Source organism: Bombyx mori, chromosome 21 (genome assembly GCF_030269925.1).
Source record: "Bombyx mori chromosome 21, ASM3026992v2".
NCBI classification, from domain to species: Eukaryota; Metazoa; Arthropoda; class Insecta; order Lepidoptera; family Bombycidae; genus Bombyx; species Bombyx mori.
Window position 1 is genome coordinate 1,950,550 of NC_085127.1, and position 12,833 is coordinate 1,963,382.

Sequence of the window (12,833 nt, forward strand, 5' to 3'; positions counted from 1 at the left end):
TTAAGTGTTTACTGGAGCCCATAGACATCTACAACGTAAATACGCCATCAACCTTGAGATATAAGTTCTAAGGTCTCAGTATAGTTACAACGGCTGCACCACCCTTCAAACCGAAACGCATTACTGCTTCACGGCAGAAATAGGCGGGCGGTGGTACCTACCCGTACGGACTCACAAGAGGTCCTACCACCAGTATATTACATATACAGTCTTATTCCAAATTTTGAACAATTTACATTTTTGTGGTCATTCATTACACTAGTCAGAGATGCAAGGCAGCTGTAGGTACCCTTTAGTTTCGCTTTTCGTTAAATCAAATCTTAAAAACTTAACTAGATTAACTTAATATGAGTTTTAGTATTGTTATAAGTTTTCTTTTCTGAAAGTTGCTGGTTAAAATCTTGAATAGAGAGAATTCCTCGAGACTGGTAATTGGTACCCGCCTGCGGGATTTGAGCCCCAGAATGGTGGTATCGTACGACAAGTAACGCTGTACGAGTTAACCACAAAGTAAATAGGTCAGACAATACAATAATATGATTAAGCCAAGCTGCTCTAAGGATAAACCAGATTGCTTTTCAATGGCTGCGACCAAATACAATATTTCCGGGCCATCTTCGGAAGGATTTTTTTTTTAAAATACATCTGCGCACGTGGTCTCTACCTAATTTACTTGTTCTATGAAAAAAAAAGGTTTTATTTGAAACTCGACAAATCGGAGAAGGCAATCCAAATCAAATAATGTTTCTCAAAGTGTTGCTTTGTTCAAAACCCCGGCTCGGAGGTCACGCAATCGAATTAGAACAGAGCCCTGCCCCTCTTCTGGCTATTTCGTTTTATAATTCACTTTGTAACCTCTCAGGTATCGTAAAACAGAGTATAAGATTTTCGTTACGTTTTGTCGAGGTGCAAAGGGGGTGACGCTTTGAAATTGGCATATCTGGTGGTAGGACCTCTTGTGAGTCCGCACGGGTGGGTACCACCGCACCGCCTATTTCTGCCGTAAAGCAGTAATGCGTTTCGGTTTGAAGGGTGGGGCAGCCGTTGTAACTATACTGAGACCTTAGAACTTATATTTCAAGGTGAGTGTCGCATTTAAGTTGTAGATGTCTATGGGCTCCAGTAACCACTTAATATCAGGTGGGCTGTGAGCTCGTCCACCCATCTAAGCAATAAATAAAAAATAAAATCTATCGTATTGTGTTTGCTGATTCTTGGTGGTCGCTAACTCGCCAGCTAGACGATTGCTGATAGCCGACATTGTTTTTCAATTGTCATTGTAGGCTAAAGAATAGATTGCCTAAAAGACGGTAGGTGCTCACCGTTGCTCACGGACGTCAGCAACCCCAGGGGCACAGTCGAGCAGCTGCCTAGCAGTGATGTCACGATTAACCGCTAACAGATTGTTATTGCGGAAAAAAAAACAATGCTAGAACTATTTATTTAAATTGTTTTGCCTTTTAAATAAGTATGATATTTGAATCCCGAATTCCCATCAAATACAACAAGCAAACAAGGTTAATAAATTTAAATTTAAAAGCAAAGAATCTTCGAGATCTCAGCCCTACATTCATCACCACTATAGGAACTCGATTTGAACTAATGAAAATTAAAATTGCATGAATTCGAAGTTCAACGACCTTACCTATTCAAATACTTTTGCTATCCTAAAAGACCTAGTTTTATATTTCTGTTCCATTTTACGAAAAACTTATTCAAACAAAACCCTTCAAATCAAACCAATAAAGAGCAGTATTTTTCGAGTTCCGCTAGTTCATTTTGGGGACCTCCGAAAATAGTGATGCGATTTGTAAATGAATTAATGTCGGTGCTTTCATTTTTATTCGTCCTCGCATTCTATTCAGGTTTGGTCTGTCACTTTTTCTTTCGTTGCGGTAGTAGTGGCGTGGTCGCGAGTAGGATCCCGGCAGCCTTGACCTTCGGCTGCGATCGGTCGCGCGAGCGATCGTCGACCCGCGTCCGCCGCGCTCCCTCCAGCCGGCAATAGAGACGCGCCGAACTATCGAACTAATAAACATCGAGAAATCGGAATTAACGAATTTATTCGTTAGTGATTTTTTTAATATCGATAAATATTTTTTTGTTATTGTAATTGGTTTGTAAGATTTTAGTAATTCACACGATAGATGTACGATTTGTTAATGTTTAGTGGGTTTTAACAGTAATACATTTAACATCATCAATTCATTTTAAAGATCAAGTTCATAAATTATCTAATTTGGACAAGCAAGCATGAATGAATAGGATAACAGCAAATTTAACAGTTATAAAATTATTTTAAATAGTACTTTAACTTTCAGATTGCTTTTATTGGAGTCCGTTATATTATCGGTCGTTACCGAAGTATGACGACGATTTTATAGCATTCGATCAATCTCTTTGAAACGCTTTTAATAGCCAAGGATCAGGATACTGATACTTTAATTTAAAATGAAAAACGGATCCTTTTGACGAATCGCGTTACAGAAAAATAGTCGCACGCATATAAGGCACCTTCGACTCTCCTTTGAAATAAAATACGCATTATTAAACATAATAATGTTACATAAATTTAGTCAACACGAGTAAGATAAAATCTGTGTGTCTGTTCAAAATTTCCGTCACGAATCGCGAGTAATTTTAAACAGCCAAAAAAAAAAACGAAACTAAAAACCATACTAGATTTATTAACTTAAAGTTATGTATATTTTTTATATGTGAACATAAAGCTGTGCGTGTGTTGTGATTTATAAAAATATTATGGTTGTCTGTCTGGTAGAGTCTAGACGAAGTAGAACAGAAAGATTGCAGGGGCGCGGGGAGTGGGGGGTGCACTATTGTTTACATTTTCATATCTCATATTCCTGTCAGCGCTAGGGGATGAAATATCCAATTTGAGGTGTGTTTTTTATTATTTTCCACAGAATGTTCCTGATAAAATTTATATTTGGTAAATTTCGAACGACTTCCGGTAACATAGCAACCTCGAAGTTAAAAAAAACGGTATAAGCGATAAAAAGAACTAAATGCAATCAGAAATTGATAAGGTGCTTGAGAGGATAATTGTACAATTGTATAATTCAGATCAAACTAAAAATTAGGCAGCACAAACATGCTTAAATATTTTTTTTTATTGCTTAGATGGGTGGACGAGCTCACAGCCCACCTGGTGTTAAGTGGTTACTGGAGCCCATAGACATCCACAACGTAAATGCGCCACCCACCTTGAGATATAAGTTCTAAGGTCTCAAGTATAGTTACAACGGCTGCCCCACCCTTCAAACCGAAACGCATTACTGCTTCACGGCAGAAATAGGCAGGGTGGTGGTGGTACCCACCCGCGCGGACTCACAAGAGGTCCTACCACCAGTAATTATTATGTGTATATTATGTGTAAATATTATGTGTAAATGACTTTATAGATAGATCGATATATCGATTCCAGGTCCTACCCTACTTGAAACTCGGTTGTGTGTCGCACTCCATCTCAGAGCGATGCACTTTCGCAGCACTAAGCGTTCATCTTCCGCGAATTATGAATATTTACTGTATATTTTTTTTTGTCAACAACTATGGCCTCTTTTAAATTTACTTATTGAATTTCGCAAATCACTTACGTTCGTTTTAAATTCGAATCAAAAGATTCTTTTAGAATAGCTTCTAGAATACTCGAATTGGATTAGCAACGTTTTGTAGGAAAAGGCTATTCACGCGAGCCGGTTCACGTAAAGAACTACTAGATGTTTTAGAACAATTGGACGGTATTTGTTAAATCCGAAGAATTAGTGGAAAGCATAACATTTTTTATTGCTTAGATGGGTGGACGTGCTCACAGACCACCTGGTGTTATGTTGTGACTTGAACCCATAGACATCTACAAAGTAAATGCCGTCACCTACCTTGAGATATGAGTTCTAAGGTGGGTAATAATAACTAAATATAATAAATTGGTTAAAATCTAGAAGTTTCTAGATTAAGCATTTAATGTATTCAGTGGGTACTGTGGATCCTATCATCTCTTCCGACAAAGCTACTGCGGGTGTTGTTATAATTGCATCATGACGCACGTGAGCACTTAAGTCACTTTTCAATACAATTCCTTTAGTCTAGCATTACATTACAACGTCTAGAACTATCTGAACAATTTTTTTTCGAGACTGAATTTTGTTTTCATTGCTATATTATAATGTTGCTTGTTATAGTTATGATACAGTAATTACGTCACAGGCGACAGCCGGATTAGGATTTAAGGCAGGTCTAGAACATTCACGGTGTTTCTATGGGCTCTCATTTATGATTAAATTAGGGGTCCGTCCGTCGGTTCTGTCGATATTAATCGAATTATACTACCAAGAATCCCGATTGATGAATGCGGGTCGCTTACCTACCTTACTACCTTACCTAACAAGCCAGGCCCTACCCTCAATTTCCAATACATTACTACTTTGTAGCATAAATAGGTAAGACTACTCTAAGTCTATTACTGGTGGTAGAATTTCTTGTGAGTCTACACGGATAAGTACCACCACCCTTCCTATTTCAGCCGTGTAACTATACTGAGACCTTAGAGCTCATATCTCAAGGTGGGTTGGCGGCGTTTACATTATAGATGTCTATGGGCTCCGATAACCACTTAACACCAGGTGGGTTGTGAGCTCATCTATCCATCTAAGCAATGAAAAATTTAAAATGTCCGTGGTCAGTATAGCAAGCACAACCCCTTGAGGTTACTAGCAATGGGTGGCCAAAAAACAAGACTTATTACAAAAATCAGTAGTGATGTTGTGTAATTGTAATAAAGTTGTGTTGTGTATTATAATGATATACGTTGATTACGCTCTGTGTTATTATGAAGGTGCAGTAAGTAGTGAGGTGAGCATTCTCGTTGCAAGGCTCTTGCGGGGGAGCATCTGAGCCATGACGCGATACCCGCTTCCGGTCGTCACGGGACCAATACGACTTACTCCTTCCAAGTTGTTATTTGTTATTATTCCGTTGGTTACAGAATTATACAAGAATTTCAATATTAGGAGCGTTTTGTTTTGTGATGGTGACACGACATTGTCTATCTGACGAAGGCAGAATACGTATTCCTTGAACGAGCTCTTTAAACCGATTAATTAGTGGTAAAATAGAACAATTCGGTACATAAGCGTAAACACCTACAAATAAACGATCAGATGTTATTGGCCTGAAGGGAGATTTGCCAAATGTGACGTCATTTGTGGTTAATATAGGGGCAAGCTAAACGTAGAATACACACAGATTTCCAAACGTTAGGAATATAAATCATATGTGGAATGGTGTTTAGATCGCATGCAATAAAATTGTTTTCCGAGCTTTTGTTTGAGAATTTATCACAATTTTTGGTTGGCAAGAAGACTGAAGCGATGGACAGAAACACACCCTATATATGTAATCTTGTTAGTCAAACAACACTTGAATTATCGCGCGTACACATGAATGGTGCGGGTGTACGTACGGTCATACTCGTGCATGTACGTACGCCTTTCATTCAATGTGCTCAGGCGAAACGTCGTGCGCGCCCATGTGAGACTCAAAACAGCATGCTGTACATCGCTCGCTCGTCGTGCAGACGGATCCCGGCTACGACTACTTCAACGGCAATCGTTGTATCGCAATCAGGGAGTATCGCGACTTTGGTTTTTATCGATGTTATTGTTTACAAATGCCGAAGTTTCGTGTGAACGAAGATTTAGTGACGCCAGTTGTAGGTGAACGCGTTGTGAAACTTTACGTGCGTTTATTTCTTCTATCTCTCCAGGTTAGGACAACAAGCTTCGGGATGTTTTCGTTGTTATCAAACGAAATGGCGGCCGAAATGATTCGTTGTTAAAAACAACTAGGCAGCGCATTTGAATAGTGCGGAACAATGAGAACGTGACCAGCTGGTGCCACGTGGTCTCCGAGACCTTCAGACCAACAGCTCTTAGGTCGTTTACTCCAATTACGTAACACCCGTGTAACAACTACGACTACGTATATAATCGGCGGAATTTTTATTGACTAATTATTCGCCATTTTTTATAAGCGGTGAAGTCAGCGGATATGGCTAAATATTCATACAGTGTATCACTCGGGGCCGACAATAACGCACAAAAACTGTTCGTATCGAATTATCTCACGTCGATATCTACGACGGAGGAACTGAGGAGTGAGGAGTGAGGAGGCGCAGGTCGCTCGGAGGCTGCAGCGAGATGCGGCCGCATTCCTCGACGATGACTCGCAATAGACCATCGTTCCCGGTCCTGACCGTTTGTCTCATTACTATCACGAAAACGTTCCCATCAGGTTATACTAATTGAATAGTCTTACAATAACAGCCAGCCATTCATCGCTGGAGCTCGGCGTGTCGCGAGTCCGAGTCAACGCCCAGACGGATTAAAGGGTCGATTAACGAGCGCGGCTTAATTTATAACTGGAATAAAGGATCACGGAAGGATGAGTCTGTTCCTCGATAAGCGACCTCGATAAATATAAACAATAAAATTTAGCACTCAGGATGCGGACGTCTTTGGCGGGCTAACGTTTAGAGGACTGGTTGCAGTGGTAATGTCGTCTAAATGCTAATTAGACGCGCTTTATATATTATTTTTGACTAAATTCCAGCGCGACTTTCGATTTCGCTCGGTAGTGGATCCGGAAATTGCCCCGGAGACGGGACAACAAAACCGGTCAATGTGCACGAAGGCATAATTATGTTAACGACTGCACGCCGCTGGGTTCGACCTGATCAAGCTGTTTATTAGACTATTATTAATTAAACGATAGCTAACACAACAGTCAATGATGCTCAAACAGGGCCAGTTTATTGCGATGTGCGCACGTGTCCGACAACTTACATCATTTCGATAACGACTAATTTTATCGAGACCGGAAAACGAAGCAAGATTTGCCGGCAAGAGGAGTGGTGAAGGAGCCGAGGTAGCGTGACTGATAAGGACGCCACACAAAGGGCTGAAGGAGCCAAGGTCGCGGCAGATGTGGGAAGCACAAGCCCGCCGTTGAAGGCTTATCTCGTCGAATGTTTACCGGGTGTAAATAAGCAGCGAGTCGACACGGCACGATCGTACCGCCCGCTCGATACGACTCACAATGTTTATGGGTGTGAACGCACTCCGCGCCGCGCCGTGAGAACTCGCCTACCACACATTAGGCATCATGATGTGTGTGATAACAAGACACGTGGTGGTCGAAGCTCAGCGAGCACAATGTGTCAGTATAACATTGCGCAACTATTTCGTAAATAAGTTTATCGATCCCAAATGTCTAGATGACGTGAAGCGAATTCGGAGTCGAAGTGGTTAATTCACTCACCGAGTATTAACTCGGAGTTCGGTCGCGGCACCCGACCGATAAAGAGTTCACGAGATCTCGGCGGGAGGGCGAGATGACGCGCGGCTAACATTCCAAAACAGATATTATTTATTTTTGATAATGCCAATGAACGCTTAGCGCGTTTACCTTCGATTTGCATGTATCCCTTGAACCGCGCGCTTCCTGCTCGGCGCGTGATGCTCAAGAACTCTCTGCAAGGCCTGGTATCACTTGCTGGGTTGTAGACGGCGTTCATTCAAGCGGACAATGCTTTAGTTGTATAGAACACTGACTAAGCAAAAACTGCAAGTCGGCGGGGAGCAGCCCTCCGGCAGTGGGTCACTGGACTCTGACGCGAGCGAATGCCTCTATCGGCATCCCGCTCGCGAAGGACACCATTCACAATAAAAATGACATCAACCTCGTGAGAACACGTAAATGTCAAGCAGAACGGCTGCCCCGACCGACGAATTTAATTACGAAACTCGCACATATATTAATCCCCGTCAATAAACGAACAACGAAAGCGTAGTGACCGGTTGTTTTGTCAGTGGAATCGAAAACCGTCAGATTAGCGTTTACAAAAAGGCAAGAAAGCAAGCAGACGATCTTGATGCGTCAACGCAGTGCACTACTGCCGTCCCTGTCTCCTAACCGACTGCACTTGTCATCGTCCATCTCTCTCTAGCTGACACGTGGGACCGTAGGCGTCTCGTTCTCCCTCCACCAGCGCGCCCGAGGAAGTGCGCACCGAGCTTACGGGATCTCCGGTAATCGCTTTGCATCGCATACCGTACAGATTAGAATTCGAATGTTTAAGTCATTGAAGAAATCAATCCGAAGTCCGCGTCGGCGGCGCGTGTGGCCGCGACATTTCCTCCATAACAATGAGTGATAGTGTATCCGTCCCTTTCGCAGCGGACCTTGCCGTGCTGTTGCTCCGAGTCAGGTTCAATATCCCAGACCTTGGGCCGATCGAGAGTACCGCCCGGTCCAAACTAGTTACTTATACCACCTGCGATCATTATACACGATACTTTTTGCAAGTAGTCCACACTCGACAACATACCTATGGACGTCTGAACTGCAGGACTTTCAAGTCACTAAAATCTGACGATGCATTTATCAGTGAACAAAAAAAACAGGAAGCGAACAACAAACAATCAAATTAGGTATTAAGGAATTGTCGCCCTATCGCCACGAAAACTTTAAGCGTGAACCCGAGTGAGGATTCGAATTTTTCCACGACTGTTTGTCGGCGAGTTCCATGACACCGACCGGTGTCACGTTTTGACATAAACGACTAAACATTAAATATTGAATAGTTTATGATTTCACTACCAGGAAAACTAATGAAGCGTCGGTGGTCGCCGGCGCCGCGACCTCGGACCGCACACTAAAGTTACAGCCGGCCAATTAGATGTCGGACGCATCGCGAAAATAATATAAATATTAGTAGAACCGACAAAGGATTTTAATCACCGATCGCGTTGCATTTTATTCCTTTTGCGGTCCGAAATTACAGGTTGCAAGTTCGCTCACCCCGACACGCCGCGCTTAGGGCAACTATGCCCTCGTGGATCGTGTGAAAAATTACCGCTGATTTTGCTCTTATTTCGAACCGTAAACGTTATCGATATATATAATTTTTAACGTCCGGTTATACATTAAAAATGCTTTCTGTACGCTCGCTGTTGGGCCATTGTTTTTTCGACCGGTTGTTTAGAGCATCGGCATTGCGACGGGCAATTTCGGGTAATTGCATGTAATTTTTAACATTGACGGTGAAAATGGAAAACGAAAGCGACCGAAGCCGCGGCGCGTACTGCTAGCGGCGCGATGTACGCTGCGCCAAGGTTACGTAGTAGGGGCGGCGACCGGCGAGACGAGCGTGACGTCACGGGCGCCGGAAACGATTGTCCGCTTCATAGTTACGGTTACATTTTTGAATTGAGAAGAAAGTGCTTTGGCCATCGGTGTCTTAGGTCAGGTGCGATCTACAGATAACAAAATCGTGTTGTCACACGTTGTCGTGACGTTGTTTGACGTTGTCAAATCACAAAAAAGTTTGTAAGGTGATCGGTAAGACGCCAACCATTCCTTACATTGTTCTTTTAATTCCGACAAAATAATTTATTTAATCGTTCGGAATTGCGACACGAAATAGAACGATCACCAGTGACGTTTTCAGAGCCATTACATGGATTTTCAAAAGCCTTCGACGTAAATTTACTTGAGAATTAAAAAAGAAACACTCGTGTATTTCGTATTTACAAGTTCATAAAGTAAAGAGGTTTTGTTCTCCCGACGACAGATGCACGGGCGGACGACCTTTGCGTCTGTCGCGTGATAAACAAACTCTCCCGCGCTCATGACGTCCTGGTACTTTTAATTTAATATTGCATGTTACTCACACAATAAATATTTTGGGTAACCTTTTGGGTTCTTGTTTATTTGTACGTTTTGTTTATTTATTGTTTATTTATTTAATATTACGCAACGTTTAATAGGGATCCAATAATATTTTGCGATGGTTTTTATCGTTTTTTAGAATTTCGTCACACCGTTTTGTGTTTAGCAACAAAAAATTTAATAATAATAATGTACGCATCTCTAATCCATTTGTGTAAATTTGTTTGATTAATAAAATAATTAATTGTATTTATGATATCAGGCAACCAAAGATTTTGAACTGATTTTAAAAATTACATTTCAAAATACCAACAATAGAATCATGAAAAATATTATATACTCGTATGTATAATTTTCAATCATGGATGAGTTCTTAATTGGTCTTTGGTCTTTCTATAAAAAAAAACACTCCACATCTATGGTTTTCGATTGATATATATTTTGTATTGAGGAAAACATAAATTTAAGTAAAATTAATACTATTAATGTTACTCTTACCAGTCTGTACTATCAGTGAGCAGTTTAAAATGTTTTTCGAAAAATGCGCCGTGTTTACCTGTAAAAAGAACGAAAAATCAACTCGCCGCTCTTATTAAAACGCATGAATGTCGTTTGTGATAATCGATTTCAATTAAATCGATTTAAGGTGCAGCATAAAAACATCGAGACACTCAGTACGAGCATGTGACCTTTTGTGTAGTCAAATAGCAAATCGATTAAGTTTTAATTAGTACATTTATTATGGATGATTGTGTTTATATGGCTTTAAAAACTTTCCGTTTTTAGGTTATTGACCACGGGTATACCACAGGGATCCGAGTTCAATTCCCTATTGAAGTAGGCTTGGAAGCATCTACTTGTTTTTGTATCATAAATATCTTTACTTAACAAGAGAATCATCGTCTAATTCTGTACTTTGTACGCATTTCTCCAAACCCTTTCAGTCCTGAGACACTAAATTGATACCACAAACTTTAACAGAAGGAATGCATTTTGCATCGGACTTGCGGAACCCTAACCAAAAATATTTTGTACCACATAACATGATAACTGGAAACGAACATAAAAAAAAAACAATATTGTTATAACGAGAGTCAACATGTTTATATTTAATTAGAAGTTTTATTAAATACTATAAATAAATGAAGGTTCTGTGAGCGGCGGGTGAACGCTCGGCAAGGCGACTTGCGCGGTTTTGAGTTTCGGTCGAGAAAGGGCGACACAGCAGGAGACGCGTCGCGTGTTAAAACGTTTCACTAAACTGCAATACTTTAGTTCGTATGTCATTTATTTATAAGATGAGTGTCTTCGCACTCAACAGTGCACGGGAAACACGGATGATACAAAAGCTAGTCCAATCAAAACCTCAATGAATCTTTCACGAAGATGCACCAACCGAAAACCGAACCCGGGCCCCGTGGTTTACAGCATATTTCTGGAATTATCTACAACATGTGGGGAGATATAACGACAAAGGGAAGATCTTCCACCGAGCGGGTGACATTGCTCGGTAGACCGATGGTCCAAATGTTGTTGTTCGGAACTTGTAGAATATGTAAGCTTATCTTGAAAATGTCGTAAGCGAGATTCCGGCTTCTGTCAAATATCTTCGTTGTATGATGGCTACCCGCCACACAACACACAGCTATAACCTAGGACAAATGTTCTCAAAGGTGACTTTAAACTAAACTAAACTTATTTTTGCCTGGCTTACGACCTCATGGGTGAAGCGGCTGCGAGAGTCCATACACATCAGACCGTGGATGCCTTCATAGTTAATACGAGATGTCGAAATTTCAACTTTATTTTTTATTTATGAAGAATTACTTTTGGCCCGAAGAGTCCTTAGCTAACGTCGCCGGTCTAGGCGAGCTTCTGCAAAGTTCTCAATATCCTAGAAACTAAAACGGATGACTACTCTCAACTGCAATTCCCGAAAACTAAATAGATTCAGTTTGGAAAAAACATAAATCTTTTATTATTTCGTTTCATACTTTGCTACTTGAACTATTGCAAAACAATTCTTAATAACACCATTGTAAAAAATTTAATGATTCAATTTAATATTTAATTTAAATATTAATTACGTAAATAATATTATTAACGTTGTAATCTAATTGAATCGTTCTAAAAAAGTGGTAAGCATTAATTAGTATGTCTCACGCGTAACTTTTCCAATTTATGCGCTAACTTAACTTGGGACTCAGTACAAACGCCTAAAGAATGCTGTAATCACAAACAGCCGATACGATCTCTGCAGAGAAAATGTAAAAAATCTCTTGTTGTGACGCTCGAAGCAAAACATAAAACAAAAATTTCCATGAATAAGGATTAACGTCAAACAAATATACGCGAAACATTCGGATTGTTTTGTGGATCAAACTAAAGAATTTCAACTAAAGCACAGTATAATTTAGCTGAAACTATTACAATTCTATAAAGCTTGATAATCGTTGACAAATCTCCCGAAACAAATGTAACATGAGCTGGATAGTTTCAGTCATAAAAGTCATTTTACTGGTGGTAGGACCTCTTACTGATAGTAGGACCTCTTGTGAGTCCGCACGAGTAGGTACCACCACCCCGCCTATTTCTGTCGTGAAGCAGTAATGCGTTTCGGTTTGAAGGGCGGGGCAGCCGTTGTAACTATACTGAAACCTTAGAACTTATATCTCAAGGTGGGTGGCGCATTTACGTTGTAGATGTCTATGGGCTCCAGTAACCGCTTAACACCAGGTGGGCTGTGAGCTCGTTCATCCATCTAAGCAATAAAAAATGGGCAATAATACGCCACTATTCAAACATGACCTACCGCGATGGGCTAATTTCGTTTTGATTATTATAAAAATGTACCGTCCGTATAAAACAGAAGTTCTTATTATAATGGCCGTGTACGATCCCGCCGTTAGCGTTTCCGATAGACGCAGACGTAGCCAGAATTCAAATGAGAGGTAACTAAAGCTAGCAGCGCGTTCTAGCTAACAAGACGTTAGGCTTCAATACTCATTGAACATGTATTTTGATAGCTACATCCATACTCATCCGGACATCACCAGACTGATCACGCGTATCTTTAAACTTTG

General features: G+C 40.7%; 1 protein-coding gene and 1 long non-coding RNA gene across 2 annotated transcripts in view; both read right to left on the reverse strand.

Annotated features, from left to right (window-relative positions):
• Positions 1-12,833, reverse strand: part of LOC101741484 (RNA-binding protein MEX3D) — a 74,792-nt gene that overhangs the window by 31,904 nt on the left and 30,055 nt on the right. The window lies entirely within an intron of this gene.
• Positions 1-12,833, reverse strand: part of LOC134200845 (uncharacterized) — a 57,418-nt gene that overhangs the window by 30,895 nt on the left and 13,690 nt on the right. Inside the window, exon 2 of the long non-coding RNA XR_009975916.1 lies at positions 10,249-10,306. This is a non-coding gene — a long non-coding RNA (uncharacterized LOC134200845). The remainder of the gene's footprint in view (positions 1-10,248; positions 10,307-12,833) is intronic.